Source organism: Columba livia, chromosome 3 (assembly GCF_036013475.1).
Source record: "Columba livia isolate bColLiv1 breed racing homer chromosome 3, bColLiv1.pat.W.v2, whole genome shotgun sequence".
NCBI lineage: Eukaryota > Metazoa > Chordata > Aves > Columbiformes > Columbidae > Columba > Columba livia.
Genome location: NC_088604.1, coordinates 67,788,764 through 67,815,061, shown reverse-complemented (window position 1 = coordinate 67,815,061; position 26,298 = coordinate 67,788,764). Strand labels below are relative to the sequence as shown.

Here is a 26,298-nt window from a genome sequence, read left to right as displayed (position 1 = left end):
GGTTCTGTCATCGTTCACTAAAGAGAAGAGTTTGGTGCCTGCCCTTCCCCCTCCCCTTGTGAAGAAGCTGTAGCTGTGATGAGCTCTCCTCTTAGTTTCCTCCAGACTGAACAAACCAAGTGACTTTAGCCACTCCTCATACGGCTTCCTCTACAAACCCTTCACCAACTTTATTGCCCTCTTCTGGACACTCTCCAATAGCTCTACATCCTTTTTCTCCTGTGTCACCCAGAACTGTACCCAGTGCTCCAGGTGAGGTCACGCAAGTGCAGAGCAGAGCAGGACAATCACCTCCCTCGCCCAGCTGGCCATGCTGCGCTTGATGCCCCCAGAACGTGGTTTGTCCTCTTGGCTGCCAGGGACACTGTTCTCTCATGTTCAACTTGCCATAGACCAGAAGCCCTGATCCTTCTCCGTGGAGCTGTTTTCCAGCATCTTGTCCCCCAGTCTGTATGAACAGCCAGGGTTGCCATATCCCAGGTGCAAAATCTGGCACTTGCTTTTGTTGAACTTCATGCGGTTGGTGATGGCCCTGTTCTCTGATTTGTTCAGAGCCCTCTGCAGGGCCTCTCTGCCCTCGAGATTGTTGACAGCTCCTCCCAATTCTGTGTCATCAGCAAACTTACTAAGCAATCCCTCAAGTTCTGAGTCTAAGTCAGTTATAAAGACATTGAAGAGAGTTGGCCCTAAGATGGATCCCTGTGAAACCCCACTGGTGACTGGTCACCAGTCCAACATTACCCTATTTACTAGAACCCTTTGAGCCCAGCCTGTCAGCCAGTTGCTCACCCACTGCATTGTGCGTTTATCCAGCTGTATGATGGTCATCTTGTCCAGGAGGATACTGTGAGAGACAGTATCAAAGGCTTTACTGAAATCCAAAAAGATCATGTCGACAGGCTTCTGCTGGCTAAATAGGTGGGTAACCTTGTCGTAGAACGAAAGTAAGTTTGTCATGCAGGACTTTCCCCTCATGAACCCATGCTGGCTGGGACCAATGACTGTGGTGTCATTCCAATGTTTTTCAGTTACTCCTAGAGCAATCTTCTCCATGATTTTGCCAGGCACAGAAGTGAGGCTGACAAGCCTGTAGTTGCCAGGATCATCCCTGTTGTCCTTCTTGTAGATTAGGATATTTGCCAGCTTCCAGTCTTCCAGGACCTCTCCAGATTCCCAGGAGCACTGAAAAATCATGAAGAAAGGTCTTGCTATGACATCAGCCAGCAATTTAAACACCCTTGGATGAATCCCATCAGATCCCATCAACTTGTAGGGATCTAGCAGGAGTAGCAGATCTTGTACAAGTTCCAGATTGATTGGGAGTTTATCATTCTCACAGCCATGGTTTTCCAGCCCAGGGCTGTGGGGGCCCCAAGTCCATCATTGGTATTGAAGACTGAGGCAAAGAAAGCATTAAACCTCTCAGCTTTGTCCATGTCCTTGTTAATAAGGTGACAATGCTCATCAGCTAATGGGCCAATGTTATTTCTAGTTTGCCTTTAGCCATTAATATATTTTTTTAAAGCCTTTTTAATTGTCCTTCACAGTATCGGCCAGCTTCAATTCTAATTGAGCTTTGGCAGCACAAATTTCTTCCCTACAATGGTGAGCAGCATCTCTGTAGTCCTCCCATGTTGCCTGACCTTGCTTCTACTGACCATGTAATTTCTTTTTTCACTGTATTTCAAGAAGATCCCTGCTCAACCAAGCTGGCTTTTTGCCTTGCCTGCTAGATTTTTTTTGGCATTTTGGAATGGTCTAGTCCTGTGCTCTTAGTAGGTGGTATTTAAAAAATGACCGGCACTGATGGATGCTAACACATTCAAAAGCTTCTTCCCAGGGAATCTTTCTAAGTACTTCCCTGGGCAGTGTGCAGTCTGCTCTCCTCATATGTTAAGGTCCTGCTGGAAGTTTTCATCCCATTAGCAAATATTTTAAACCTGACTTCTTTGTGGTCACTGTGGCCAAGGGAGCCACTGGTCACCACCTCTCCCATGAGATCCTCTCTGTTACTGAGAATCACATCTAGGAAGGCACCTTTCCTGGTTGGTTCCCTTAGTACCTGCACCAAGAAGTTATCATCCAGATGCTTCAGGAATCTTCTGGACCTGTTGGTGCTAGCTGTGTGATATTCCCAGCTGATATCTGACAAGTTGAAGTCCCCCATAAGGACAAGGGCAGATGATTTGGAGGTTTCACTTAGTTCCTTAAAGAATAACTCATAATAAATCAAAGTACCCTGTTCTTGACGTGTTCCTTCCTAGTACCCCAGCTCATCCTCCCAGACGTATTCCTGCAGCTTCTTGCGGGTGAGCCCTGCTTTTACAATCCTGAGCATTAACAGGTTGGTGAACTTGTGTGGCACAGTCATGGCTGTGGGTCACCTGTGGCTGAGGGCTGTGGCAGGACGGGGACAAGGGGGGGCAGCCTGCTGCTTCCCAGGTTTGCTCTCAGCTGTGGCTCAAACAAGAGCTCATGGGCTGGTGTTAATATCTGCAAGCTTTCTGCCACCTGCTCGCAGAATGAAAAATTAATATGCTTATGTGCTGACTAAATTATGCTGTACTCTAATTCCTGAAGAAATTGTTGATAAGACTGCTTTAGAGTAAGGCTTTTTAATATCCTTTCCAAGTGACTGAAGGAATTCCAATTAGACCTTACATGTCATTTTCGTTTTCCTTGTCATTGCTGTCTAATGCTGAAAAATGCTGCCGTCTCTACTGCTTTTACGTATCATCTGCTCTTCTTATTTGTCCACCTGGCCATAATCCTGGTGGATGACATGACAGCTATTTCCATGGCAAGAACATTACAAATTCTAATAATATCTTTCACTGAAGTAGCACTTTTATCCCTGGTGAAACTGTGCAAAATGAAGTTTTATATATACATACTTTCACCACTCCATATGGTTTTCTAATCTCACATTGTACAGCTTCTGTTACCACATTTCATGCAACTTGGAGAAAAAAAAAACCCACAACCCTCTTTTTTTCCTTTGTGCTTTTAATTACATATATAAAAAACATCTTTGCATTTAAAGTAGGCTTTATTTAGTTTTTTTTTGTTTGTTTTGGTTTGTGTAATAGAAAGCAAAACCCAATACAACCCTTCTGAGTTCTAGGTGCTTAGCTTTGCATTTCATTACCGTTATCCCATGCATCTTTACTCTGAAAAGGTCAAAAGTATATTTTTCTGCTGAAGCTTTTAGTTGAAATAACTGTTTCATCTGCCATTGAAGTGCAACTATGTTTTGAAAGGGATGTGGCCAGTCCTTTAACGCTGGGCTGCAATGTTGTGCAGTAGTTTATGGGCTGCAGTGCAGGGACTACAATGACCAAGCGTAATGACAGCGAGGATTTGCGTGGGCTGAACGTTAATGGCTCAAACTGCAATTTTGCCAAAGCATTAGGGTTAACTTCTCTCAGCATGGAGGGCAAGGAACAAGAAATCTTCCTGGTCAAGCGTAATGGATTTAGTTCAGCACAGGTGTGGAAGGAAGGTTGCTACTGGATGACTAGAGCTAGTTTTTTTAATCACAGAATCGACTGGGTTGGAAAAGACCTCAGAGATCATCGAGTCCAACCCTTGGTCCAACTCTAGTCCGTTTACTAGATCATGGCACTAAGTGCCATGTCCAATCTCAGTTTAAAAACCTCCAGGGATGGCGAGTCCACTACCTCCCTGGGCAGGCCATTCCAATGCCTGACCACTCTCTCTGTAAAGAATTTCTTTCTAATATCCAGCCTAAATTTCCCCTGGCAGAGTTTAAGCCCATGCCCCCTTGTCCTGTTGCTAACTGCCTGGGAGAAGAGACCAATCCCCACCTGGCTATAACTTCCCTTCAGGTAGTTATAGAGCGTGATGAGGTCACCTCTAAGCCTCCTCTTCTCTAGACTAAACAACCCCAGCTCCCTCAGCCTCTCCCCATAGGTCTTATGTCCAAGTCCCTTCACCAGTCATGTTGCTCTTCTCTGGACCCGCTCCAGCACTTTTATAATACAGTACCTCTGATTTCTTTGTCCTTGCTAATAGAAATATATCTGTGAAATGAAGGACTGATGAAAAAAATATTCAATGTCGTCTTTGGATGTTGTCTTAGGGAAAAAATTGTATTTCCTAGACTTCCCTAATAGTTCCACTCAATGCCTGATTCTTTGTTTGTTTTTTTGTTTATTTATTTGTTTATTTAAATTGGGTAACTGCTGCTGCAGTCTCCTACTGAGGTTAGAACTCATTTGTTGAAACTCTTCTCTGCTACATTTGTTCCTGTACAATATAGGGCCCACCCTTGGATGGATTCTTATTTAATTGATGTTGATCAGGGATAATTTTGTAGAAGTCAAAAGACTGACACTGCACAATAGTCCCAAAGAGGACTTGGCCTCCTTGTGCATTACTTTATTAATTATAATATGGTTGAGAACTAATAATATCATTTGAGTCAGTAAAATGTGCAGTGAGTCATTGCTTCATAGCCCCATCAACTTTCCAGGGGTCACTGTGCAATTTATATTTTGTCTCTGGAGAACCTGTGAGCTCAGTCCATGTCCACATCAGAAGTACTTATGTATTTAGTTCATTTTTACTAAGCCATATTTAAGCATGGATTGCCCTGTACTCTGTGGCATTACATCATTTGAAGGAAAACTTTTACTTGTCCTATATTTTGCAATGTGTGGCTCTGAATATCCCATAAAGGGGCTATTTCACAAGCAATAAGTACATGTTTCTTTGTAAAGACACCCACAAAAGACATCAGTGAATGATGTCTTAAACCACTGAAATGTAATGTTCCATGAAATTCTGGGAGAAATCCCAGCAGGACCTGTCTACTGCTGTCACTGGCCTTGGAGCTAGACTCCAAAGAAAAAACATGTGCAATCGTTTAACAGAAAAGGAATTACACAATATATGAGAATATGGCACAATGTACTGTGGCACTAGACAATGTCCTTGGTTGTGCTGAAGAGGATTTTTGTAGGGGGAAAAATGACACAATTTCAACTTTATATCGTATTTGGAACGGACATGCAGAAACTGTAGCTGCGTGAAAAAGCAAAGCAAATTAGATTACACATTCTTTTGATGCGTCTGTGTAGATGTTGAACACCTACAAAAGCACAGAAGTTATCCTACAAAGATCTCAGTTACTGTATACTGAAAGTTAAGGCTTTGAAGGGAATTTCATTATTAAGATAGAAATAGTTGTATCTGATATTCTGTTTGAGACACCTTATTTCATGTTTAAAAAATCTTATGATGCAAAAGTGACTAAAAACCCCATGGCAAAGAACTTGTGGCTGATAACAAAATGTGTAGCATATAACATCCTTGATCTCAGAGATACAAGACTTGCTGGAAAAGGATCTTCAAAACTTGACGTCAAACTCCAGAGCACTCGTGGCTTGACCTAGAGATTGGGGGCTTTTTCTCTACTTTGCTGCCCTACTTAGAAAAACTGATTCCTGCCAGGAGGTGTATGCTGGGGAAACCCCAAAACAAAACACCATGCCTAGAACCTCTGGCTGCTTCTTCGCTGCTATTGTCAGACTTCTATTGTCAGACTTCTTTTGTTGGTGGTGTTCTTTAGCAGCTGCGTATAGCAACAAATTGGTCAAGTTGAATATCTCTGCTGTGAAAAAAGAACCTTTAATTCTTTCTTATTCTTCCTTACTTTCCTCAGAGGAAGGAACATCTATTGCATACTCTAACTAGCTGTGCCAAAGCATCTCTGTGTTTCCAGTTTGGGATCCTTCCACTGCTGTTACAGGGCAAGTGTTGCATTCCAAAGGAGCTCAGTTCAGTTACCTAAACAACAGCCATCTAGAGCTGTTTGAGCGCCTTAGAGTTTCTGACAGGTCTTGCAGCATCAGCAGCTGTGACAGAGTCCACCAGTGGCCCATAACCTACAGAGTGGCAGCTGGGATGGAGTGGGGTAAATTTGGGTATCTCAGGGGGCCTCAGGCTCCTGTGCTTAGAGAGCAGAATTGGACCCAGCGTATCCTGGTGTATTCAAGTGTGTAGGTGTGAAAGTGAGCACCAGACACATGGATAAGGCTTAAACTTTTATCAGTATCTTCACCTTGTAATTGCCACAGGCAAGAAGTCTCGCTGTCCTTCCCTGCCTGGGTAATGAACAGTGGAGGACAAACAGGGTCATTTGTGGGGTAGTTTTGCTATGGAAGAGAGAAGGAAGAAGGAAAGGGGGGTTGAGTCCCGGAAAATAAACAAGCTTGTTGAATTTCTGCTTTGTGTGATGGGTGGGTGTCGTTTAGGAGTGGCTGTGAGCTTCAGGGAGGGTGCTGAGCCACTGGGAACTGTGCTGGGTGGATGCTCCTTGGGGGTGCAAGCAGGCCTGGAAAGTAGTTCAGAGGGAGTGCTTTAATCAAAGGGGGGAAACTATATTTCTACAAGTGTTCAAAACCAAGGTGCAAGAAGGTGGCCAAAAAAGAGTGGTGGCTTCCCACAAATTTGCACAGGCTGCACTATGGCTGATCACCTCCTGGAGCAGCTTTTGTCAGTATGGGGAGGCCATGGCCCTGGGAGAGCGGTTTTCTTCTCCAAAGTCTGGGCTAGAGCAGCTGGGAGTGGTGTGGAGCTTCCTAACTGAGGTGTAACCCCGTAGAAAAGACCAGCCTTCTGGCTGTCGTCACTATGTGCTCCTGTAGGAAGGGTGCTTTTGTGACCCAGCCCACCTCTAAGGCTAGGAAGAGGCAGGTGGTGGAAAGAAAGACTCTAATATTAGACAAAATGACAATTGGATCTGTGATGTCTGAGTGAGCCACATCATAACCTGCCTGCTGTTCACAAATGCAAGGGAGCTCATGAGAGGCTTGAATTGCTCACCTGGGGGTACTGGGAGAAGCTAGTGGTTGTGGTCCCAGTTGATACCAATAAAGGGATGATCTGGGGGCTGTCTTCAGGTTGGGAGCCAGGAGACTGGTATCCCAGACCTCTGCAGTAGTACTGTCTGAAATAATGCTGTGGGCATGTACAGAGCTTAGAAGACAGGCAAAAAGCCAGTGTCCCAATGTACAGAGGAGTTGATGGGGCAGAAAGGTAGGATTAAAGCATCTTCAGGAAACAAGGAAGCATCTGGAACAAAAGGGATCTTTATAGGCTCTTTAATTGAGGCCAGGCTATGCACCTCTGAAAAGACTGGGAAGGAAATAAACAGCCCAATTGTAATAAACAAAATGAGACTGCGTGTGGTCCCCCTTGGCCAGCAATGCTGAGCAATGGAGCTAGGACAAAACACACCCGTGCTGTGCAGCAGTGCTTGGTGTTTAAAAAATAGGATGGCGGAATGAGAATTCCTGGGCTCAAATGGCAACCCTGATGGAGCAGTTGTCCCAGGGACACAGTGGGAGGAGGATAATCAGTGGGATACGGTGTTGCCAGGCTACCAACCTTGCAGGATGAGAAAGCAGGACATATTGGCGGGGGAGTGACACGGTATTTGAAGGATAATATGAAGTGTAATGGCATAAAAATGTTTCAAGGAAAAGGTGTGCAGTGGAATCCCTAATAAGAAGGTGCTGTGGTAAGGTCATACTAACAATCCCCTGCTTGGGAAGGGGCCTGACCATCATGACATGACCAGGAAATGTCATGTGAGATGAGAGGAGCTGCAGTTGTAAAGCAGACAGTAAAGTCAGTAGTTGTAATGTCCCTCTATATACTGGATGGATGTCTTGTTAGAGTGAAGTGTATAGATTAAAAAATTTGATATGCTCTGTGACTGCTTCCTAGAACAACCTGCAAGAGAAGATGCTGATCTGTGTTTCGTTCCAAGTGGTGCATGAGACCTACTTCTAAGGGTAGCCATGAAAGACCTGCTCTGTAACAGCTGTCTCAACATGATTAGATTTCAGCAAAAGCAAGCCAAATGAATACAGAACATGAATATTCAATTTCAAGAGAAGAAACTTTGTGAAAATGAGGCAATTTGTCAAAAAAGAAAATAACCTTGAAAACTGTAGTCTAGAAAGTGAGAAATCTGGAGGCTTCTCAAAGTTACTGTATTAGAGGTTTAGATAAATTTTGCATTGCAATAAAGAAGAAAACTTAAATCCGGTTAAGTTTCTTCAAGGCTTAATAGAAAAGTTGAGGCTATCACAAGGAGAGGATCTATATTAAAAAATAAGAAAATCACCCAAATAAAAAAGCCCATAGATTTTGACAGGTAAATGGGCAATTAGGAGGACTAGAAAAAAGTCTAGAACTTGAAGAGAGCCTTGCAAAGGATGCCTGAGCTCCTAGTGAAGAGTTCTTCAAACGCATAAGATTTGAGAAGTCAGACACAGAATTGGTGAGACCACTTGCTGGCCAAAGGTGAAGGGTGTTCTCAGTGCATTTGTGGGGTCTTTGCTGCTGGGGAAATTCCTATACTCAGCAGTTTCTCCACAGCAGGCAAGTCCTAGGAGCCAGATCAGGGTTGACCAAGAAGGTAAGTTAAGTCCCTGAGGCTAGATGGCATCGAGCCTGGGCTTTGGAAGGATCTCTCAGGTGAAGTTACTGAACTTCTGCCTGTGCGACACTTTGTTATAAGCAGCCTCTGTCTCAGCAGATTTATGGATTGCCCATGTAATTCCTACCTATGAAATGGGTCTGGAGAGGATCCAGGGATGTACAAAGCAGTGAGTCTGGTTTCCACCCTTGTCCGTTTAGTGTAAGAAAGAACAAAATCACTGAAAGTGCGGATAAACATAGCTGGCTTGGATTGTCTCCATCACTGCAGTAAGATCCTGCCTTGCTCTTCTGCTCAAGTTTTATACATGCATCAAACCAGAACAGAGAGCAATTTAGATGATGATGATTGTGAAACAATGCCATCCTTGAAACTCTGGAAGAGAAGAAGAGGTGACAGGACAGTCAGTGTATTGGACAAATGGAAAATGACAAGTGTGATACTGATAATTAAAAAAGGGGGAAGCAGGAGGAAAATTATTTTTAAACAGTCACTTCAGTTCTCTGAAATTTCTGAAAGAAATAGTTATGCATCATTTTGTAGGCACCCTTAATATAACAAGAAAGTAAGTAGTATCCATTACAAATTTGTCAAGCAAAAAGTGTGTTAAGCCAGTCAGAATTATTTTTACAAAAGGGTAACACGTCTTACACGTAGGAAAAAGTCATCAGGAGCTGACATTTGACTTTTTTTTCACGTCCTTATAAGTAAGCTATAAAAAAAGGGGCAAAATGAAATCGTAGTGTAGGATCAGAACTTACTGAGTACACATTTTCACAGGTGGTGTCAAAGGTTTGTAGTCAGAGTGAAAGGGCAGATCAAGTGGGGGTTTGGGTAGTAGATATTGGGGTTTTTTGTTGTGGGTTTGTTTGGTTTGGTTTGGTTTTTTGTTGATTTTATTTGGGCTTTTTTTGGTGTGTGGTTTTTTGTTTGTTTGTTTTTCCTTTTAGGATCCAAAAGAACTTTGATAAATTGAATAAATTGCTGGGAAATGGAAGAAGACAGTTCAACAGAAACAAGTGCAAGGTACTACCCAGAGGTAGTCGGTAAGTCAATATTTGCCCTGAGGCAGGCAGTCACTCAGCACCTGCAGTAGCTGACGCAGGTGTGAGAGGGAGGTGAGTGCCTAAGAGAGGGGCTGGAGGCTGCAGAGGAGCAGAGGCTGAACAGGATCATCAGATCCATGTGAAGAAGGCCAGTCTTGCAGCTGCTGGGGAGGAGATAATGAAATGCCAGGAATTGGCCAGACACTTTCTGCTTTTTCTGAATAGGTCAGGCTGGGGCTAGAGCTTTGCACCTCATTTTGGGAGGTAAGCTTAAAGAAAAATGATGACTGCCTGGGAGGATGAATGTGAAGAAATTGTGAGAATGATTAGAGGCTAGAAAACATCACCTACTGGGATGAAAGAATGAGGTCAGTTAATCTGAAGTAGGAGGTGGAGGAGAACAAGGGAACAGTCTTTGAACACGTGAAAAATTTTTTGAAGGGGGAGGAGAATACAGTATTTCCATAGTTATGGCAGTTGGGGCAAGAGGTAGTGGTTTTGAGTTTACTGGAAGTACAGCAGGGATGATTAAAAATTAGACATTGGGAAAATATTTCTAAAATAACACGGGACTGGAATAGATTTCAGGGTGGCAATGTTGGTGATGCTTCACCACTGGAATTGTTTAGGACAGGTTATCCAAATCTGTCCTGGAAAAGACAGAGATACAAGGTGATTCTGTTGTGGGACAAAATCATTCTGAGACTCCATTTTCTTCCTATCCTATGTTGTTCTGGTTTAGTGTTTTAAAATTCAAAACCTTTTATGAACTGCTTTTCCTTCTGTGCTCTACTTTGTGTTCTCTTTGATGTGATTCTTTTTCTTAATAGTGCTGCTGATACCTTTTTGCTCATTGGTTTTACCCAATTCAAAATCTCAGAAATTGTTTGCACAACACTGTTATTGCTAGTCTGCAAAAACAATCTGGTACTGGATGCAATAATCACTGAGAAGCAAAATTACTTTGATGAAAAGCTCAGCAAGTAGTTAAGGAATTAGGAATACCTTTCAGTGTTTGTTTTCTGAGTACCCCTTGGCTTTTTTAGGATGCTACCCTTCACGTATTTTTTTTCTTCATCTCTTCTACCTACTCCTGTTGTATTATGTTCTACCTATTCCTGTTGTATTACGTTGTATTATGTTCTGCAAACGCCTTAGCAACGCCTTTCTTGTTTCCTTTCTGGAAGCACGTTCCTTCCCTCAGTGTTGCCCAGGCTAAGAAACAGAGGAACCCATCTACTCTACCTGTCTCTCTTATTAGGAGTAGGCAGAGCAGTTAGTCAACATGTTTCTGTCTTCTGTGGGTGAGTACTGGGCTTTCCACAGGCTTCCTGTCATGAGATAGTATGGTGGACCATCTGTAGTTCATTCCATCAACATAACCTGGAAGTTTTGCCTAAAAAAATGTCTTCCAAATGTGTTCAGCCATTTGGTTCTGCTTATGAAAAAAGTTTTCAGCTGTGAGATTCAAGGAATTTGTGTTAGAGCCACCTGTTTAAAGCAGACTATCAAAAAGCCATAGGGGAGGGTGTCTCACCACTCAGATGGGATGTTTCCAATTAAAGGATGAAATACGAGTGGGACTGCCCATGAACAGAAAGCACAGGCTGTCTGTACCCTGCAACAGGCACCAAAAATGCGGCCACGCTTCAACCACTGCAGCTATCTGCCTAGACGGCTTGTGCAGGTGTTGTAGAGAGTGAGTGAGAAGATCTGAGATGTTGGCATCTCTGTTCACCTTGGCAGCCCTGGGGATGGGCGACTGCAGCTGCATCTCTGTGCTGATGAAGACTGTAGAAGACAAAATAAGTCTGCTGACGGACAGGGTAGGACCAGTTGGGCATAGTATAGCCAGAAGCAATTTTTGAACTGCTGAAGGCCATGAAAAATCTCACCTTTCTCCTGATTGTTAATATCACTGAAGTTGCCTGGTCACCGGTAAATCCCTCCGAGGCCATTGCAGGGACCTTTGCCCTTTGTTTTGGAGTGTCTGGTCAGACTTGTCACCGTTGTCCTGGTAAGGCAGCTTTTTGTAAAGGTGCATGTGTGCCGGAAAGGGCTTTTATGCTCTGCTTGGTCCATTTGCACAGCTACACAGCAGGCAAGCCCACAAAAGATTCAGCAGAGTGGCTCTGAATGGAGAAAGGGCTCTGACGTCAATGTGTGGTTGCATCTGTTTAGTCTTCATGCTGCAGTGATAGCTTTCGTCAGGGAGTGTAAACCAGCTCAGCAGATGCTGTTGTCTTGGAGAGAACATTAACATTGATGCCTTCCTTATTGCTACTTTTGATCAATGATTTCAGCAATAAAGGAGTAATCAGTTCTTAGATATTAAGATTCTGCTGTAGAGAGAAGTATGAAAGATAGATAACAGACCTTGCTGGACAGTGACCTTTAGTTTCCTTAATAAATGCAAATCAATGGCATTCCTTATCCAAAGGCAAACTAACAGATTGGTACCAAAGGAAAGGACTCATATCCTTGCACCCCTGGGCATGCAGAAAACAGGTTGCAGAGAAAACATGAGCACCCAGATTGCTGCTGGTGGGAACTGGGAACCATGGTGTGGGGCCAGGATGAGGTGAGCATATTGTTTATTCTGGCAAGATGGGAGCACAGAGGCCAAATTAGTTTAATCTCTTGTGGAAAGAGGAGAATTTTTGAGCACCTCTTTTCCATGAGTTGGCTCTTCTGACTGTTTCTGTCTCTGGGAAGGAGGGTGTGAGGAGGATGGCTGTCAGAGGTAGCAGAGATTAAATTACAGCAACTTGGGCTAGGGAAGTAGCATTTGATGTTAATTCTGAGACTGAAATTCTTACAGAGATCACAGCTGGCATCAAAATGTCTGAGCTTGGGGAAATGAGAATTATTTCTGTATTGCTTAGCTCTTAGTGACAGGGAGTTTACTTTCTTACATCCTAAAAATAGAAAAGACCCCCCCTGCCTCCACTTCGAATAACATCATTTTAGCATAACATTTCCCTCCACACAACCCTATTTCTCAATGAACAGGTCTTCTTTTATAGATGGTATTTTAAGTTTACCATAAAAGCAGCAAGTCAAGGCATTTTCTGCTCTGGCATTCATTATTCAATATGATTTAAATTGCTTGAGAAACCACTCTGTGAGCTCCATAGCACTGAAGCCTCCTGCTTCTTTCTCACTTTTTTTTTTTTTTTTTTTTTTTAAGAGGGGAATTACCCCAGGTCATTCATGTGTTATAACAAGATGTTCATTCAATGATTTCAGGCAAGCAAGTGTCCCTATTCTGTGCTTTTGCTTTGATTAGCACCCATTACAATACTTCTGTGCATGAATGCATTATATCTTTCTCTAGCCCTTGGGAGTCTAATACTGTTCTGACAGAGCTGTAAGAAAGAAATGGACCTTTTCTTTCAGCGTGTGCATTGAACTAGATGGCAGTGATTTATAGCATGCCTTAGAAAAAGCCAGAAGTCGGGGAACTCTGTGCATGGCATTCATAAAACCACTGGACTGGCACTTTGCAATGCTGCCTTCTGGGTGATCCATTGCAATTCCAGGTGTAATCCCTCCTGCTACTGATACCATCCTGTGAGGTTTAACCAGATCTGTTCCTATGCAAGGCTTGCTTCTGTATGTGTTAGAAAGGAACCAGGTGTCAGGGTTAAGATTTCAATCTCAAGAGAGAAGGGGGCTGGTGGAGGGTTTGGGGCTCAGCCTGTGCTGTAAGGCAGAGCTCTGTGGCAAGCAGCAGGACACTACTGGGATCCCAAAGGGATGGGGAGGGACTGCATGTGTGTGTGTGTGGATGTGTGGGAAACAGGCACAGACAGTGATTTTGTATGGGAACTGATGCATATTCAGAACTTGCTGTACATTGACCTTGAGATGTGCATAAGACTCTGGAGGCTTTTTCTTCAGAAGAGATAACACAGACAAGGAAAGGAACAGTGTGCTTTCTGTATAAATATCATTGCATTCACACAGATGAATGGGTGAGATGTGCTCAAACCTCTGCAGCAACATCTGCCAGCTTAATCCACAATAAATGATACAGAGCTTGTTTCACCTTGTTAGTGGCCTTTAGCTTCTCCTGTTTAAGTTCCTATATCTTACGTGTTTCTGTATTAAATTTGGTGCTGTATTTTGCAACTGTGTTGTTGGCCTGTTCAATACATTTTTCTTGATCACTAGAACAGTGCTTTAGACTTAAATATCTGCACTGAAGTAATGCAAGATATATATTGAGTCGATGGCTGCTAAATAATTGAGGCTGCAGTTCCCTTCACAGTAAGCGTGAGTTATTCCAAATTCTGCAAGACTGTCTGTATGCTGGGCTTCAAGCTGAACTTAGTGCAGGGTGTGTTTGATAGACAATAATAGTATTAGATAAATTAAATGCTAGCAATAGGCTGTCAGCTTAATTATAGAAGCTGGCTAGTCTTAAAAGAAATGGCGAATTATTCTGGAGAGAAGTGTCTGTGTGATAACCTTTCCTAACTTCTTGCGGTTCTTGAAGTCAGTATTGCAAGGCAGGAAAATGCTTGTGGCAGAGCCCTGCTCAGATGCTTGATTTATATGTTCCTATTAGCATTTTCTGTTTTGACATGTGGAACAACCATTGACTGGAGTCAGGGGATTTGCTCCACAACTGCTGTGCCGTAGGTCTCTGGCAGGGTACTTGGAGATGCTCTGCTGTTTGGTTTACCTGCTTGTTAAATTCCTCTTTTCTTTTTATCAATCAATCCATATCAGATTCTCTGTGTGTGACCATGGGACTTAAGTGGAAAAGAAGTAAGACTTCCATGAATCTTCCTGGAGATGGACTGTGCGCTCTGTGGGTACTTGAAAAATACACCCGTTCAGAAGTGAGCAAGCAGCTGTTTCATGGACCTGTGCCCTGGGATTTACCAGCTCCTACATTCAGTTGCATCCCACTTAAATCCTCTGTCTACTTCTGCACAGTCCCCTCCCTTTGCTTCAAGGACCTGAGATGGAAATCAGTTTTCTGGCAGCAATAACTAGGCTCTGCAGTGAAGGCCATCAACAGCACTGAGTTTACCAATATGACTGCTCATAGAAGCATGTTACACAAGTCTGTATATTCTAAAGCAATTATTATTGCTCTATTTTTAAATGTTTCTTGCATAAGGTCATCTATTGCATTTCAAGATTTCAGTTAAAGCAGTAGCCAAGAGTCACAAAACCTGACTGGAACAAGGTGCTGCATCCTGGGAGGTGGGAAAGGCACTGGAGGCTCTTTCAGGGGAAGATCTACCAAGTCCGCTCAGGGAGGGACCTTGTGCTGGATACACAGCTACGTGATCAGGGTTTTTTTTTCTCTGCTAAACTTTCCTGACAAACTTTTATTCACTGACACTGAGCTGTTTTGGGCTTTCCCAAACAGCTTTGAATGAGACCTGTCTTTGCCTCTTCTTGCACATTAACATGAAAACATTGGGTTCCTGTGGCACTGGATTTCTCCCTCCTTCACTAATGTTAGTTACTGTGGGAACTACTAATGGGAGAAAAATCAGTGCTTTCCCCAAATACAATAAGTAATTTCAAATGTAACATTCACGTTATGCATTGAACATCTAGGCTCCTGAAGCATGGGTATGTGAGTATTGTTGTGTGAACAGCTTGTAAGCGATATGTATGTGGAGTGTTGCTCTTGCCTTCAGTATATCTGGCTGGCATAATAAAAAAAACTGTTCTAAAACTTTTGTTTCCACATGCTGGGTGCCATATACTAGAGGGGGTTGTATATAAAAAAATCACATTTTACCTCAGATTCAATACTTGCAAAATGCATACATAATTTAATTAGCCATGGCTGGCATTTTTAGGCTACACTAACAAACGCAACTAAATTTCAAAGAGATTTGGGCAACCGAATAGCAGTCTTTTAAGAAAGTTTCTCCCACCATAAAAAAAAATATCTTTGAACAGAAAACAGCCCACTACTATCCATCCATCCTCCCGAGTATTTTCAGACCTTATTCAATTAGTTGTTTTGATCTGAAGCAAGGCAAGAGACAGATTCCCAACACATCTCTTCAGTGTGGTGTCAAGTGCTTCTATGTGGAGGACACTCACTGAATGGCATCAGGCAATGTGAATTATATATAGTTTTTTTTTCTATTAAAAAAATAGAAGTTGCAGATGTTTGAAAGAGATTTCAAGAATGAAATTTCCAGTTTTGATTGGTGCATAAGATTTTCTTCCTAGGTGGTGGTTTCACTGTAGAGGGCAAGTTAAATAGTAAAGAAATTACGTGAATGAGTTTTCAGAACAGCCCACCATGGAGGTTTTGGTGTTTGTCTGGGACTGGCAGTAACTCTCCTAAGGACTTGTGGCTTCCAGGTGGCCACTGGCTGGGTCAGCCTGTGTGATATGCTGGAGTGGACATGGCTCTGAAGTTGGCCGCCTACAGATCTGCATCATGCAGCCATGAAGCAAGGCTGAGTCCCACCCTCTGTCCTTGGTGCCAGTTTTTTCAGGTTCAGGCACTGATTTTTGAAATAAGGTACATGTTTAGTGTGTGCAGAGGTGAGTTGAGGAGAAAAAAAAAAGGACATATCTTGAAGTTCATCCTTCAACTCTCCTTTGGAATGCCTTAGATATGGTTTTCTGATCTAAAATCAGCAAAAGCTACTTACATGGCTAAAAAAAATATACCCCCAACATCTCTCAGAAAACACACACACCAGAGAAAGGAGGGTGGAGTGAAGGAATTTGTACAAAAAGCTTTCCCCTCTACCCCTACAATACCTGTACTAAAAATTGTGATTTGGAGCTTTGTTCTTTTCCAGCCAAGCAGAAATTTTATGTAAGCTTTATCTGGGAAGTCCTGTTTCAGTTCCACATAGAATTTTTTTTCCAGCTGACCTTTCCCAAGTTGGCATTTATGTTTTTGCAGGCGTTTTATATGTCCTTGAATGCCTCACCTTTATCCTATCTCCTGTCATTTGCATCACATGGAGATGGTTAAGCCAACATGGAGAGCTTGTTTCAGACTAACCAGGAAGGAGAAGTTGGAAGTCACACAAAAAGCTGTTACTCAGTTTGTTGCTTGGTGAAGACAAGGCCCCACAAGCCAGACTGTGTGAGGAATGATGACTGATCAAGCTACAGCAGAGAGCAGTGCAGCCTGGAAGCCTGAGCTCTTCACCACAGGGAGCAGGAGGCTGGAGGAGCCCAGGGATCTCCTGGGCAGGTGAAAGATACCACTGCTCTGCCTCTGGCACGGTGAATATCCAACTGCTCCCTGAAAAACACAGCAAAAGGTATAGTTAGAGTCTTGTCCTCCTAGAAATCCCTGCAGTAACAGTTGTCTTCTGGGATGTAAAAGTCATGGGTTTGACTGTCCTCGTGTGAGGGAAGGAATCTAAGCTTTGCTGAAACCACCTATCTACAGGATCAAAGCAAAGAGGCTGCAGTTTGAAAGGAGAGGAACTGTCAGTGGTCTGTTAAGGAAACATGGAGCAAAGGTTTGAGAAGTTGGTGTGACCTAAGCAGAAAGAAATTTGAAGGCCAGGAGAAGGACAGGGTTTCCAGGCAGAAAACACCGTTCTCGAACTGCCTGCTTTTTCAGGGGTCCCTGGCAGCTGAGACTGCAATGTTACCGCCGTGAGCGGGTTCACTGATGCAAGATGAAGTGTCCTCCTCAGCTATACCCTGGGGTTTACATAGGGTTTCTCAGTGTTTTGGAGACTGCAATGAGATTCAGACCTTTAGGCATAAAAACCTGCTCCATTCATGCGGAGTGAGTGTAGTCCAGATGCTGTATCTCATTTTTTACTAATAAAAAGAAATCTGACTTTTATGATAGCTAACTCAAGTCACCCTTACATTATACATAAGCAGTTCCCCTTCTCCAGTCCTTTGGTGAGTGTTTCCAACTGCAGTTCAGCATCAGGAATTTTCACATCCAAAGAAAGTAATTTTCATGCACTAAACTCTTGAATAAATATTTAATCTGCCCCTTCTATAGTAGGAAGAGAAAAGATGCTCTTGGTGGGAGTTTTGCTAGTGCAGGTGAGAACAGAGTGTGTTCTGAGGCAAAAGTACTTTTATGACCTCAGCTTTGCCCAAATGTAGCTGGTTTGAAGTGCTCTTTTAAAAGAACTACTTTGTGTGTTTTGTTGCTTTTGCTTAATTGCACCTAATGCAGAAACTTTCTGTTGCTTGCCTCTGTTATTGATATAGAGCTTCACTAAGGTTTTCTAAATGTGTTGTCTTTCATTTTTTACATAATAAGAATTAATTCTGATTGAATACTTTGCTTCACTGAACTGCAGATAAGATGAATGAGGAACTGCTGGCTAAGAAAGGGCTTTCACAATGTGCTTTAGACCTCTATGTCCCTAAGCACTTGATCTATTGATGTTTTTTGTAATGCTGTTATCCTGCTGATCTAGTTGCAGGATTTTGCCTCATGCAGCAGAGTGCCTGCAGAAAAAAAAATGTGGATGGAGTAGTGGTGACCCAGTTCTTCTCACATGTGTGCACATGGTATGTCCTGAATGCCCTGCAAGTCATTTTGGTGGGCAGTGTTGTTCAAGCTCGGTCTGGTTTCAAAGTTTGTTACTCCTGGTGATGTCCATGAGAAGAAAGCAGCAGTGGGTGGTATGCTCTGTGTTTGAATCATAGAATGTCCTAAGTTGGAAGGGACCCTCAAGGATCATAGAGTCCAACTCCTTCCCCTGCATAGGACAACCCCACAGTTCACACCATGTGTCTGAGGACATTGTCCAGTCTCTTCTTGAACACTGTCGGGCTTGGGGCCGTGACACCTCCCTACCTACCTCTAGGGCTCCACGGGAGCTCCCTGTGGGTGAAGAAGAGTGAGGGAGAAAAGAAACTTTAACAGTCCTCTTTAAAAAATGTGGTGGCTAACCCTCAAGATCCTAGTACTGGAACTGCTTTTGTCTTCTTCCAAATGCTTTCTCAAAGCATGAGCTTAGTATTCACTTGGAGGGAACCCAGGGATATTTTTAACTGGAAGAGACCAGGCTATAGGGAAGGGGCATTTAGCCCAGGACTCTGAGCACTTAGTGCTACTTCTGGGCTCCAGTCTTCCTGAAGGGAACAAAAGGCACGTTATCTGCCTTGTGCTTGTCCCATTGCAGCAACATAATACCAGCAACAACCCCATTACTTCCTAGAGTTCTATATATTCTTTAAATATTTCTCCAAAACGGAGACCTACAGATCCAGATTCCAAGCAACGTACCACTTCTTATTAGATATACGCCCATATGGATAATTTATTTTTCAGGCACTCTTATATGTAATTCTTCATGAAACAAATGACAGAAAAACCAAAATGTTAACTGCTAGCATGATATGCACAATTTGTACAAATAATAACTGTTTTGGTCTTAACAGAAATCTGGCCTCATTTCACAGGCAGGGGCTATACTGAGTCTGAACCCGCTGTGCAACCTGTGTGGAAAATTACATGACCGGCACAAGTAAGATCCTATTCAGGTTCATGGCAATCTTGCAATTGAGGCCAGCAGGAACAAAGTTGTGGGGCTGAGACGTAGCTTTCAGTGTTTGTTAAAAATGATTGTTATTTTTTTTGGCAGATATAAAATGCAGTTGATATCTACCACAATGCCTTCAACAAGTTTTCACAGCTGGCATGTGAGTACACGTGTTTCAGTCCTTTCTGGTAACTCTGGCTGGCTACCCAAATCACTGAATACAGCTACAGCCCTGTTTGAATTTGAACACACGGCTTAACTCCTCCGAGATGCTGCTAAATAAGTCATGAGCAATTGCAACAGTAAAACTGGTATTTATCCACCCTCTTGAACGCAACGCTTGGAGTTCTTCAAGGCTTCCCAGCACGCTTCTTGTGAGTTTTCCATAGGGCTTCTTGGTGAAGTGTTTTTGGAGAGGGCAGAAAATCTTGACACAGTGGAACTCTGAGGTACTGTTGTGAGAGACAAGTACCTCCACAAAGCATTCTATAGTATTAGCACTGCTTTGGCTGCAAAGCTGCACTTCACTGTTGGTTTTGTTTTGTTTTGGTTTGGTTTCTTTTCACTGTTGTGATAAATGGACATTATTTGGGCTTAAGGTAGATGGTGAACAAACGAGGCCCATCAGAATTCATCAGCCTGCCTAACCTTCCCTTCAGCAGCAGCTGGCTGGGACATCCAGCTTTAGTGGGTCAGGATGCTGAAAGAATAGTATGAACTGCTTGACTGGCCTCTGCATTCTACATAGAAATACTTGCAACTAAAATCAGAGGGTGAGACTCACTAGGATAAGCTTCTCTCATCGGCATTACTTTTGCATGTAGTGGCTTGCTTTATTTCAGAGAATACGGACGTATCGTAGCACAAAACCAGATCTTTGTGATTATATTTCAAAGTTGATACTTGGCATTATACATGTTCCTTTCTGATCTAGACAGTGGACTGTGTAATTAAACAGAGAACTGAACAAGGTTTTCTTCTAAGTGGGGCATTTTTAGCTAGAGCAAGAAAATGTATCTCTCTTCTTCGTGGCGATGTAGTGTGGCTATTTATTTTCAAGCAACTTGAAACAGCTGAAAATTACTGAGCCTACTTAAGGACAATTTTCTCTTTTGTCAAATCTGGTTGAATGTGGTCTGTGGGTTTCAGAAACCCCTAGCACATACACACTCACAGACAGAGTGTGATTGTACTAGCCAGGTTTTCACAGAAATGTTGGTCTAAGAAGGTCGATCTGTGCTTAGTCCTGAAGTCAGACATCACAGACTGGAAAACGGGCCTCTGTTCTTGATTTAGTTCTAAAGGAAAAATATTTGTTTCTAACTTCTAATAACTCCTAGCACTACAGTGTTTCCTTACTTTATTTAAGCATTTCTGCAATTAGAAGAAAATGAATAATGCAAAAATGAATTTGCAAATTAATGGACTGACTGTATTATTATGCTAAAACTGAGGCTGCGTTTTGAATTATTCATGTATACCTGAATGAACACTAACTTTTCTTAAAATGTTTGTGAAGTCCAGAGATTCAGAGGTTCTTTCCTCACCAAAAAAAGTCTTGCTAGATAGTAAAAAATAACAGCAGCAAAATCTCATGAGAATAACAAAGAAACCCAGATGAAATAGGTTATATGAGTCACAGTCATTAAATATGTAGAAACACAATGACCTGTTTTAAATACAAACCACATTTGAAGGAAAAAAATAGTTTAAATATTATACTAATCAGCATGAATGTTAACCTTTATAGAAGGGAAACATTGTTAGATGGTGTCATGAGTTATTTGTTCAGAAACTTGTTAGGATATCTTTAAGAAGATTAAGCTTATTTTATAAAAGGGCAAAAACCATATTCCTGACTTAGGCACCTAGGGAATTGCCATTGAGAAATTTGAAGTAGGTTATGACTTACGTGGTGAACAGTTTCCATGCTGAAAAAGCATTTGCCTGAAGAGAGAAGCTGATATGAAGTGTGACAATTTTCAGGAAATCAGGGATTGTTTGTGAATAACTAGGGAATAGAAGGGAATACCATATGCCAAATCATACATAACTATGTTATAACAGCGCAACTAGTTGTATGCAACAGCCAGGTTTGACATTCAAGTTTCCTGTGGACATCTGCTCAGTACTCAACTTCTGCAGATCTTCACACTGTTGTCTTTGGATGGATGCTCCACAACCATGGCAAGACCTAACAGAGGTGACATATTGAGCCTTTCGTCCTTCAAATTTGAAAGGGAAAATATTTAGCACCACAGGAATGTAACGCATGAACATAGATTTACTGACATGCCATCTTTATGTTTAAATACACCAGATACATCCTGTTAATTAGTCATCAGCTGATCCAGAGGCCTCTACCTGAGGTGTAACCCTTGCTAGTGCTTTGTTTCAGAGTGCTGGAACTGAGTGACATGGTGATATTATCTCTGTGAACTGCTGGAGGGGGCAAAAGGCCTAGAAGTTTCTCTGGTTTTGTTTTGCATGTGTGTGGGGAATTCTCAAGTTTATATGTGCAGAGGAAAGTGAGATAAACTCCTATCACCTTCCAAATCACCCTTTAGGTTGGTTGGTTTTTAAGGTCAGATCAGCCTTACGATCCTTTAGGTAACCTCTGCGCATGTTGGGCTTATTCAAACCAGCTTCCTGAGAGGCTGAAAACCCAAAACTCACTATGAGTTTCCTTTCCAGTAAGTGTCCACACCTTCACCTCATGTAATCCCTTCCTCTAGGGAAAAGTGATTTGCAGCTGCTACAGCAGATAATTTTGACCCAGAAGCACTTCACACTGATTTGACACTGGGATAAAGAGCATAGATTACTTTCTGGGTGCAGGCAAAAAACATGCTTCACCCAAGCCTCTTTCTTCACATTGATAAAGGGAAAGGAAAAAGAAGGGGTGTGGGGTTAAATGTTGTTCTACTTTCAGTTTCTAATGTTTAAATACATCTTTTTAATTAGTAAATGTACTATTTAATCAGTTGCCTATACAGCTGTAGCACCCCAGGCTTCTGTCAGTGCTGAAGTTCAGTCTGCCAGGTGCTGGGCAGTGGATGCCAAATTGTTTATAGCCAAATGAAACCAAGATACTGTGAATGGACAGAGCAAACTACTGGAAAGAAAGGAGGAGCATGAATGGAAAAAGTAGCCATGGGAACAAATGTATGCCTGCTGGCCAGAAGCAAAGGTAACTAAGTGGTTTTGAATGATCTGTAGTAACCTGCATACAAATATTACTTCTCTAACTTGCTTTATTCGCTTTCTCTCTGGATGTTAGCATGTGGCACGTTGGATGGACACTCAAGTGGAATTTTGTATAAAAGGATGTAGAGGGAGTTAAATATTATAATTTGGTTGCCCCTGGGAGACTTTGCATGTCTGTTTTCACAAATACTTATCGAGAGAAGAGTGTTTTCCAAGTGGAGAGAATTTGGTTGAAGCAGAGTTCTTGCGCTGTCAACATTGTGGGGTTTTGAGCAGCCGCTGTTGGTTGTATTTAAGACTGGAAGGAGGGGAGAGGAGCAGTGTTAGCTCTGGACTGGGAACTGCTGAGAAAAGCAATGATTTCTAAATCTTTTTCTAAAATGTGATGTCTTTGCATTAGAGACACTAACTCTTTCTGAAACGTCTCTGTGCCTTTTTTCCCTTTTATAATACTAACCCATTTCTGAGACACTGGGTACGGCCCCTTCTCTCTCTCTCTCCCGTGATATTTGTCAGTGCTTTCACAGCCTTTGGCAGCTTCCCAGCCAGAGCAGATTCCCTGCCAACAGAGTCTCCTCATGGCTCGTTTTGTAAAGGGCTGATTGCATTGATGGATGATAAGGCTAAGGACTGAACAAGCAAAATTTTTTTTTAATTTTTTTTTTTAAGGAAAAAAAACCCCTCTCCCTTGCTTCTGAAAGACACATTGTAAATAGAGTCAGTCCAAACCTTGCAAGTTTTTCTCATGAGGAAGCCTGTCAGAAGTGAAAGCTCTTCCTGTGGTGCTTTGTGTGTGATACTGGGGGTGGAAGGTGGAAAGATTAAAGCAGAAAAGGTTAAGAAATGAAAAGAAAAGCAAATTAAAACCTCAGGCCAAGAAAGAAAATGTAGTGAGTAGAGAGAAGAGGAAAATGATCAGTGAAGGCAGAAGACCGGAACAAAGGAGGAAAGAAGCCAGAAATGAGATATGGAGCAAGAGAAATAAAAATGGGCTGATAGTGGAAGAGACGCTGAAGTGCTGGAGGAAAGCAAGGCTGGTAGATATGGGACATATGCACCCCTGTGTGCCCACTTAGTAGAGGAAGAGGGAAGAACTGAAACAAGATTGAAAAAAATCATCAGAAAAGATAACAAATCTTAAAATTAGGCAATAAAAGAGTCAATCCAATATGAAATGAAACATCAGATGACACATCAAAAAAACTAGCAAAGGACTAACTCCCTTCTTCCTACATCTGCCACCCCTGAAAAATTTGCTTACAGCAATAACTCATGGATATCTCCACAGCACCTGTCTTTCCCTGCCAAATTTTCCATGAGTTCCTGCAAGATGGTTTGATGCTCCTCATTACTACTAGGACTGGCTGGACAGCAACCGTTAGTTTCAAGGCTACTTTTGAAACCTGTTTTCGCACTGGATTGATCTGGAAACAAAATGTTTTGACTGTATTTGAAAATACATAGTTGTCCTAATTGCATCTGTGTTGATGTCAAAATTCCAGCTCTTGGATATAAGAGTGTTATTTATCCAGTCAGGGATGAAGGGCACTCAGGTAGACTTATTCTAGAGAACCTGCACTGTTTGCTATTTGCAGACCTCCCTTCTCTCAGCTCTAGAACAGAGCTGGTACCTCTCAACATTGAATTTAATATTGATGTTTAGCTCTGTGCAGATATCTGGTTGAGCCTGAAAGGCCACAATTATATCCATCCTGCAAAGATTTGCCTCAGTGCTCACAATTATTGCAGACAAAGAAGGAAATACACATTTTGAATCAGTCAGCAACTAGTTAAGCTTTGCTTACCTTATACAGTTATGTTATTAACTATTCACATCTTAAGAATGCCAGTGCAGTGTGAACATCTCCTGTGGACTGTTATTCACATCCACTGGCTGTATAGGATAGAAACATAAAATGGCTTGTTCCCTCAGTGTACAAATGATCTTTCAGCAGCATCAGTATGTCACCTCATTTCCTTGTTCATTCCAACAAAACCACCCATATGACTGCGATTACTCAGGAGCCTGCAAATGGTAACTTAAAGGAAAGGCCTCTATAGATATCTAGGCAGGAGCAAATCTATCCTGTGTGCTTGTGTAATGCTCCCTTGTGTCCTAGTCTAGACCAGCTCATTACAAGCACTGCATTCACAGTTCCTTTTCCAGAAGCAATGTACAGCATATTAATGGTTATTTTGTTAACTTTGTATTTTGTTTTGTTTTTTTCTTCTGTCCCGGTGGATGAGGACTGCAGGACTATCATTAATTCAGGGTAATTTAAAATACTAATCAAGGTAATTCTGCCTTCTGGATGCCCTTCTCCTCTACATCTGTAGCTCTTTGCGGTGTTCCCACCCTATTCACATTTACCGCAATAGCACAGACAAGAGCTCTCTAAAAAATGATACATAAAGGCTCCTCTATTTCACAGTAAGTTTTCTCCCTTTCTCTGATACTGCTTGTTGTGTTCTCTATTTCCGTAGAGTTGGTGGCATTCCCTCTCTGCCTGCTGCAGGCTGTGCCGTAGAGGTTGGTGCCGGCTCTGCCACCTGTCCACAGCCTGCAGGAATGGCTGTGGGCCCCGGTTGCTGGACACTCTGCACCACCAGAGGGGAGCAATTTCGGGAGAGAGAGATGGGGACATGGATGCACACTAGGTGACTAGCCTGGAAAAGAAGGTTTCTACGAAAGACAAAAACACAAGGTGGTTTCTCTCCTTCTCCATAACTAGCTTGAAGCAAACTCTGCTTTTAATGTACATTCTGACTTCTTGTGCTGAATATGGGAAAAGCTCCCTCCCAACATCTCTGTTTTTTTTCTTGGGTACTGGTGACACTGTTGGTTACAGTGATTAGATAATGTGTTTATACCTCAGCTTGGGATGACTCTTTAGATCTAGACAAGCTGACAAATCAGTTTCTTTAGGTTATAGAGGTGACTTTTGAGGTTTAAGAGGCAGTTATCTGTGTAGCTGCCATTGAGGTTTTGTGTGACATAGGCATTGGCTTCTGGTGAAGGTGGTGGGTGCTCATGCTTCCACACGTGACAGTAAGCGTTCCAGCTTGTTGTCTCAGTTGCATATCTATGCAAATCCTTCCCACCACTGCGTGGGTACAGTCGGAATCATCTCTTCTGGGATTATGTGGACTTCAGTTTCAAAACAGCTTGCTGTGACCATCTGGTCTGACCTCCTATACTTTGAGCTTGCTCCTATAGAGTAAACCAGAAGGTCAGGAAAATAATGTAAATGAGTTTAAAAGAAGCCAAGAGTAAAAGTGAAATTAATTGAATTTTGCCTGTGCTTATTTTGTGGATCTTTGGTACCTGTACCAATCAAAAAGAGATTAAATTTCCTCACTTGCTTAATACTTGGTTAAACATTATACAGTCTATTGTCTCCACCTAAATGTGTCCCAAATTGCATGGAACTTCTACTAATAGAACTCAAGCAACAGTCACTGGAGTAAGTCAGAAATCTCAGTAAAGTGGTCTTTAGCTGAAGTTAGGTGCACTGTAATCATGGCCTTAAAGGCATGTGGCTTGATTGCTTACAGCTTTGTGTGTTTGTTTCTATAAATGAGAAAACAGGGAGGATTATTGTATTTCCTCTTGCTCACCACAATCTAACTTTGTCTGAACTCAGCAGAAAGTATTCAAGTTTATGGAATAATAGCCTTAAATTCAGCGTGCTAAATATTGGATGATTAGCTGAACAAAATCTCTAGAACTAGAGGGTAGGATTATTTACCAGATTTCTCCAGGAAATGAAGCTTGAACAGGTACTCAGTCTTTCTAGACTGCCTATCCCTCTCCCAGGATGTAATTTTTGAGTCCATGGGTCACCTGAGCAAATCCAATGGAGGCATGGTGTTTCAAAAGACATGGAGTTTCAAGTTTTGTGAAGGTGTTCAGTCAGAAGGGAAGAATGAAGAGGCTCTGCAGGAGCACAGCAGCTTCCCCATGCAAAGCACGGGGCTCAAGCCCCCTGCAGGAGATGTTGCCCTTGGTTCAGATGCCCAAGGGGAGCAGGATGAGGTGAGGGGACACGAAGACCTCCAGGAGAGTAAGGAAGGGCCCCAGGGAGTCACTGTGGTA

The 26,298-nt window shown here is 42.4% G+C and overlaps 1 long non-coding RNA gene across 1 annotated transcript; it reads left to right on the top strand.

The window, feature by feature from the left end:
* The first annotated feature begins 9,796 nt into the window (after positions 1-9,796).
* On the top strand, positions 9,797-24,666 carry LOC135579070 (uncharacterized). The gene is made up of 4 exons (XR_010471434.1): positions 9,797-18,018; positions 18,916-18,980; positions 19,098-19,155; positions 21,980-24,666. It is a non-coding gene; the product is annotated as an uncharacterized LOC135579070 (long non-coding RNA).
* Positions 24,667-26,298: the final 1,632 nt, after the last annotated feature.